This window comes from Palaemon carinicauda, chromosome 23, assembly GCF_036898095.1.
Source record: "Palaemon carinicauda isolate YSFRI2023 chromosome 23, ASM3689809v2, whole genome shotgun sequence".
Taxonomy (NCBI): domain Eukaryota; kingdom Metazoa; phylum Arthropoda; class Malacostraca; order Decapoda; family Palaemonidae; genus Palaemon; species Palaemon carinicauda.
This window is the reverse complement of record NC_090747.1, coordinates 52,444,935-52,452,434: the sequence shown is the minus strand read 5'-3', so window position 1 is coordinate 52,452,434 and position 7,500 is coordinate 52,444,935.

Genomic DNA, 7,500 nt, shown 5'->3' with positions numbered 1-7,500 from the left:
TTTGTCCATCGTACAAAAGGCAAATGTAATACATACATTCATAAGGTAAATTGCTTTTAAATGATTACTCATAACAATTCTCTTTAAAGGTAACATGTTAGGTTGGCGTTGCAGAAGCTTAACGATATATATGTGTGTGTAATTGGAAAATGTTATTGCTTTTAGTATTGTTTAGTTATTAAGAATTTGATTCATTATCCCACTCTATCTTTTAAATTATTTGTGTTCTCAGTAATATTGATTAAAAAATCATTTAAAGAATTTTTTTTCATCCAAGAATGCATGTAACAGTATAGCCATTCTCTTATGTTTTTCTCTCTCTATATCAGATACGTGGTCTAGAGTCTTCACACTTTTATTTGGCCATACTGGCTTTAAAGTAAACAAAAAGACTAGGCAGGATGACCATGATTCCCTTCCTTTAAACATATTGGTTTTGGATGGTTAGAGAAGACATTGAGTGTATCCCTTTTCAAAGGTATGACTTAAAGCTATAATCTAGAAGATTATTATAAGAATAAGAAATATTACAATATAGATAGAGAGGAGAAATAGATCAGAATTTATGCAGTGGCTAGCCAATGTCCGGCAAAGTTTGCATTCACACTCGTGGTCGTGTTACATTAATTTACAAAATACCCTTATTATTCCCTGAGTATGATGTATTCTTTTCTTTGAAAGAAAAAAAAAATATATGAAAATGGTATGAGCATTATTACCTTGTTTTCCTGAAAACCATATCAACTCTACGAAAAGTAATAGTATATGTATATTTATTTTCAATGCAAAGTCTGTTTCATGAATAGCCGACATGTATGACGCCCTTGGACTCTCCCTCCCCCTCTCTCCCATTGAAAAACCCACTGTTTACCATCTTAGATCAAGCTATAAAATTATTTCTGAAAGCGTAGCAGGCATTTTTATTATCAAATGAATAGTTATATTTCCTTTGGAAAATAATTATGACATACAAATTATTCTATATATTTAGATATAGAAGTTTGTCTATTCCCTCCTATACCATACGTAACATGAGCACTGTGGCCACTAAAACCCTCTATAGCCTAACCTAAAAATCCATAACGAGCTTAAGTAGGCTATTTTTAAATATATTAGAAGAGGCGTAGCCTATGCTCTATTACATTTAAGGGCCTATTAGAATAATTTACCTCGCTTAGTCTTGTCAAATTTCCATAGCCTCTTAAACCTTAAATGTAACAATCTATTTTCACATATTTATTTCTCATTAAAATTGAAGACTGTTTTATATCGTTATTCAATTAAGAAATAATAGTATCATACTTTAATTTTTGTTTTGAAACTTAAACTTGATAAATAAATTTTATCTTCATGTTATTATACAGATCTTCTGGAGTTAAGCTTTGTTATTTGGAGAATAAAAAAAAAATATATTTAACAACTGTAATAATTACTAGGAACTAGTCTGGGCGATCATTTTAGGGAAGAGTGTAAAATCAATTAAGCTTAATAAAGAAAAATATGGATCAAGTCTACCTCTCTCTTACACCCTAGGGCTTGGACGTACCGTATTAATTGGGATAATAGTCTATGGCACAAGAAAACTTGGAAAGTAAGTTGAATAATACTCTGATGAGATGCCATGGAAGCACGCAGGTAGGACGCATCGTTCCACCTCCTCCTCCAGTTCTCCTGTGCCATCCAAGAAGGAACATCGAATGTAAATCTTTTGATGTCGAATGAAAATTTATGTCAGGTGAAAAAGTAAAAAATCTGACGTGACAATTGTCTAAGGATTAAGAGAATTATATAACACCTAAGTGCATCATTATTCACTTAAAAAGACTATTTCAGGCAGTTTTTGTCATGTATAATTGTCAATAAAATGTATAGACGCACATAACTCTTTTATAATCATTTTAATTCCCTTTTCCCGAAATAAACATAAGCTATAAGCAAACCACACCAGTATTGCTCGTATTACTAACTGCATAAATATTAAATTAATAAATATTTAAGGCATGTTTTTATCATGCAAAACTGTCCTTAATTGTTTAAGCAAATGCAGCTTTTAATATTATCCTACACCAATTTATATTGTCAACGTCCTACGGCAAAACCATCTCTCATCACTAATGCTAGTTTTGTTGGGTTCTTTGATATTCAATCAAAAAGATATTTTAGACTAACGTTTTTGTTATATACGACCGACATTAAATGTAGATGTGGAATTAAATTCAACATTCCATTGTTATCAAGAAAAATTCAAAGGTAAATGCCAAACAAGTTTATCATTTGTATATAAAATTGCTTATGTTCGCGTGAGTAAGTGTTTGTCTTGAAAGAGAAATGAATAAAAAAAAATAAAAAAAAAAACTGGTTAGAATTATATTTCTTGAAACATACGATAAAATAGATAATTTTTCTATCTATTACACTAAATCTAATGTTAATCAATAATCCATGAAACATTAGATAGTTTTAAAGAATATTCATAATAATCCTGATAAATTTATTTATAACTTCCGATGAATATTAATTCTCTCTGAGAGCGACAAGAAAAAAAGAAATAAAATTAAAATCCTTTTTCATAAAGAAAATATTTCAACGAGCTATATTAATTGACCATAAAAATATATTCAAACGATACATAATGATACATGCTATACCAGTTCCCTGTTCCCATGGAATCTATTGTGAAGGATTATTTTTACATATCTTCTCGAGAAAGGAGATGATAGAAGTGAGTATTAGGAGGTAAAAAAAAAATCAAAGTGAAAGAAAAAAAAAAAAGACAAAGGATATCAACGGAATATGTCAGATAAAATAATCCGACTGTAATCAAAGTTCACCGCAAAAAGGGACAGTGTTATGAACCGTCTTAAATGGTTCATCAGGTTCTTTTAAAATACTAAAAGAATTGAGACTGGAATGAACTGATGGACTGCAACAACCAAAAGGGGTGGGTAAAACAGAAAATACTTAATTAAGTACCTTAACCTAGTCTATTATACAAAAAAAATTATACATATATACACACACACACACATATATATATATATATATATATATATATATATATATATATATATATATATATATAATAATTACAATGTGCACAGGTAATGGGAAGCACAGCGACTTAAATGATCATTAGCATAAATTTAGAAAACATTAAAATTACACAGACAAATTAAATGTAAAGCAATTGATAAATAAAATTAGCAATAGCCATCAACAAAAACACAGTAAGCAGCAGCAATGACCAAAAAATAGGATAATCTTTCATTACTCATAAGATAATAAAGACGAGCCCATACACTTACACCACACTAAATAACAAGAGCTAATGCTTGCTCAACACCGATACACAACCGGTTAATGAATTATCACACGGAATAAAATACACCATAATTACTGAAGAGCCATACACTGCTCTTCCAGCATATAAACATCCAGAAGCCACTATCCATGATCCTCGAGGACGTCCATCGTAAACTGTACGGTAACGACCAGAAAAAGTGTCGATGCGACAGCTGTTTCGCTGCCACCGAAGAATATCTCTTCAAAACTGGTAACCATGGTTTGGTCACCATCTCGACTTCGGGAGCTGGGTTGACGTCAAGTGACCCTCACTTGCTGTATCAGGACCATGACACTGCAAAAACTGTTGCTATTGCTCGTTCTCGACTGCATCACTAGAACCTGTCAATCTGGCTTCCCAAACCTGACTGACTCTTGTCACTCACAATGTGACCAAAGTAAACAAGTCTCCCGCCTTAACAAAGAAAATAGGGCAGTTAAAAAAATTGAAACTAGGTTGTTCCAAAGTCAAACAACCTAACAGACAGCGAGTTGAGAATGATAATTTCCTTCTCAAAAGATAAAATTTTAGCTTTATCACGTTTTGTTTTGTATCATCTAAATGAATATTCTGGTCTATCCCAATTTTTTTCCAATCTCTTAATCTTATGAAAACAGAATCTTTGGTGTATATTATATTATGGGTTTTCCTTTATGAAGATTAAAATTGAAAAACAGTGTTGTTTATAAATCAAAAGTTTTATATATCTTGAGACTAACTCTGCCAGGATTTATTTACTAATTCAGTTTAATTGCATGTATCACTGATATATATATATATATATATATATATATATATATATATATATATATATATATATATATATATATATATATATATATATATATATATATATATATAATATACCTACTGCTTGTGGTTAACCTACATGACCTATTTCATGATGTTACTTCATTGCTTGTTTAATAAAACTTTCTTTGATAGACTGCTTGATGCCAGAGTTATAGCAATACTTCTCACATGTGTTCGTGTTTGCTTCGCCTTTGCTTTCTAACTATGCAATATTTTCCTCCAAACTTTTATCATTAACAAATATCGAGAAAAATAAAGGTATTTACAAAAGATCTACGACAAATCATTTGGATCTTGGTTAAGGATTTTTAAGCTGTAAAGCCATATAGGAATTTTCTAACGTATAATTACCTTCCAATTTGAAAAGTATGATCTTGCTGTAATACTGGACAAAATTATGAATAATGAAAAGAATGTTACTTTTCTACAAAAAAGGCCCAAATTAACTTACGAAGCATTGCTTATAAAATAGTTTTTTTTTTTTTTTTTTTTTTTTTTTCAAATTTACTTTTGAAATTAACAACAATAAGAACCTTTACTTTTTGGAGGTTCATGATCGGAGTTTATTTCAAAACGAAAAATATGAACCTCTTCCTTAACATGAATATTGCCTGCCCAAGAAGGTAGATTAGTTAGTATTGAGACAATATACAACAGGCGAATAGGCCTACTGATATATAGGTAAGGTTGATATTAATAAGGATGCCAGTCGTTATAGACAACTACTGGTATACGGATAATTATATCATTAATAAAGAACATCAGTTGGGCAATAAAGAAACTGTAGAACAACCAGAATAGCAATGAAAACCACAGCTAACCCCAAGGCTTATAATACTGGGAAAATAACCATATACCTTTACATGGAGCAAGAAGTTCTTCAATGCAACATCTCCCTTATTATCATAGTTGAGGAAACTCACAATAACATTCATCACAAAAATTAAAAGGAAACTGCTGCTGATGATGAAAATTAACCAAAGTTTCCGTAAAGACCTTCAACGTTAGACAAAAACGAGGACTACGGATCCCTTCGCACTGTTATAAAAGGAAATGGATGCTCCAAGTATACATATGCAAATACACCTCTGCACTGCTGAAGTGGAGTTATTTTTTGCACGTAACCATATCCATGTGCAGAACTCAACGCACGCGTACCAGCCAGACGTGATTTACATTACACTTACAAGAGAGAGAGAGAGAGAGAGAGAGAGAGAGAGAGAGAGAGAGAGAGAGAGAGAGAGAGAGAGAGAACAATTACTGCTTCATTGGTAGTAGTATTCTTTCTTAATTATAATGGATAAATAAATATTTGACAGCATATCATTTTCTAGGCAGAACTGAAAACTTACCAGTTCTACCAAAGGAAATGTAAAAGAAAAATTGTTGTATACAGACACGTGGTTCATAGTCAAAGACAATTGTGTCTTTCAAGGGAGCCATGTGGCAGAAAGGGTCCAAATCCCAGAGGTTCTATTCTTAAGGAAGTCACGTTTTTATGGCAAACCTTTCAAGCCTAAAACAGAATTGCTACTCTTCACTGCAAAAGAAATATACGACCGTCCCAACAACTAAGTCTGTAGGTTTGGTCAATACAGTATATCTACCACATGGAGAATAATACGTAAAAATTGCAATACTCTGTAAAACTAAGGAAGTTAAAATTATAATTCAGCGTGGATTATGCTTGTCGCTCATCGTCAAAAATCTCAAAAAGATGATTTATACTTTGAATACCGTATTACGACCGAGAGAACAAATATCGTTAAATAGAATGTTACTTCCTAAATGATTATAAAAACAAATACTCTACGGATTACTAAATTTTTTATGTACATACATATATTTATATATATATATATATATATATATATATATATATATATATATATATATATATATATATATATATATTTATATATACACACACACACACATATATATATATATATATATATATATATATATATATATATATATATATATATATATATGTATATATATATATATATATATATATATATATATATATATATATATATATATATAGAGAGAGAGAGAGAGAGAGAGAGAGAGAGAGAGAGAGAGAGAGAGAGAGAGAGAGAGAGAGAGAGAGAGAGAGCTCAAATCCTTGTCATTGAATGGAGTAAATTCCCTTCAGATTGAAGTTCGGAAATCCAATAGGATCCCATTTATAGATAAAAACACATTCCACCATTAAGATCAGTCTCTCGGCCTTCTCCGGCAAAGCTTTCGTCAGAATATTATCGGACAACGTTGGGATTTCCTGAAACATCTCTCAAAATATCTCATTTTAAAGCTGATATGTTGATGGTTCGCGATTATATATTACATGTATGGTAGTAGAGTTACATAATATAATACATATGGTTTTGTTAATGATATTGGGTATCAAAAGTTAGGTAGTAATTCAGTAATTACTTGTTATCTGAAATAATCTGATATAAAATCACATTATATGAAATACACTGTTCGGATTTTTTTTATATTGAATCATTATTCCGAGATTTCCTATTATAATTATAGCTGTCCATATATATATATATATATATATATATATATATATATATATATATATATATATATATATATATATATATATATATATATATATATATATATATATATATATATATATCTTTCTCTATATCTACATACATACATACATACATACATACATACATACATACATACATATATATATATATATATATATATATATATATATATATATATATATATATATATATATATATATATATATATATATATATATATATATATATCTTTCTCTATATATAGACATATACATACATACATACATACATATATATATATATATATATATATATATATATATATATATATATATATATATATATATATATATATATATATATATATATATATATATATATATATACATATAATCATCTCCTCCTACGCCTATTGACGCAAAGTTCAGCGATTAGATTTTACAAGTCATCTCTATCCTGAGCTTTGAAATCAATAATTCTCCATTCAACATATACTTCAGGCTTCATAGTCCTCAGCCATGTAAGCCCGGTGTAAAGGATTCAAGCTACCCCCAGTTTCAAGCTACCCCCCCCCCCCCCCCCGTAACTATAAACCGGTTTCAGATTACCGGGGAGGTAGTTTGAAACTGGTTTCAAGCTACCCCTCATGTTTTCAAGTTACCCCCCTCATCGAAATAGAAAATAATCTTTATGACAGCGCACATATGCATCATGCATTTATTGCCGACTTTGCAGCAAAAGAAAAAAGTTCATTTTCATATCGAAAAAAAAAGAATTGTTTTCTTT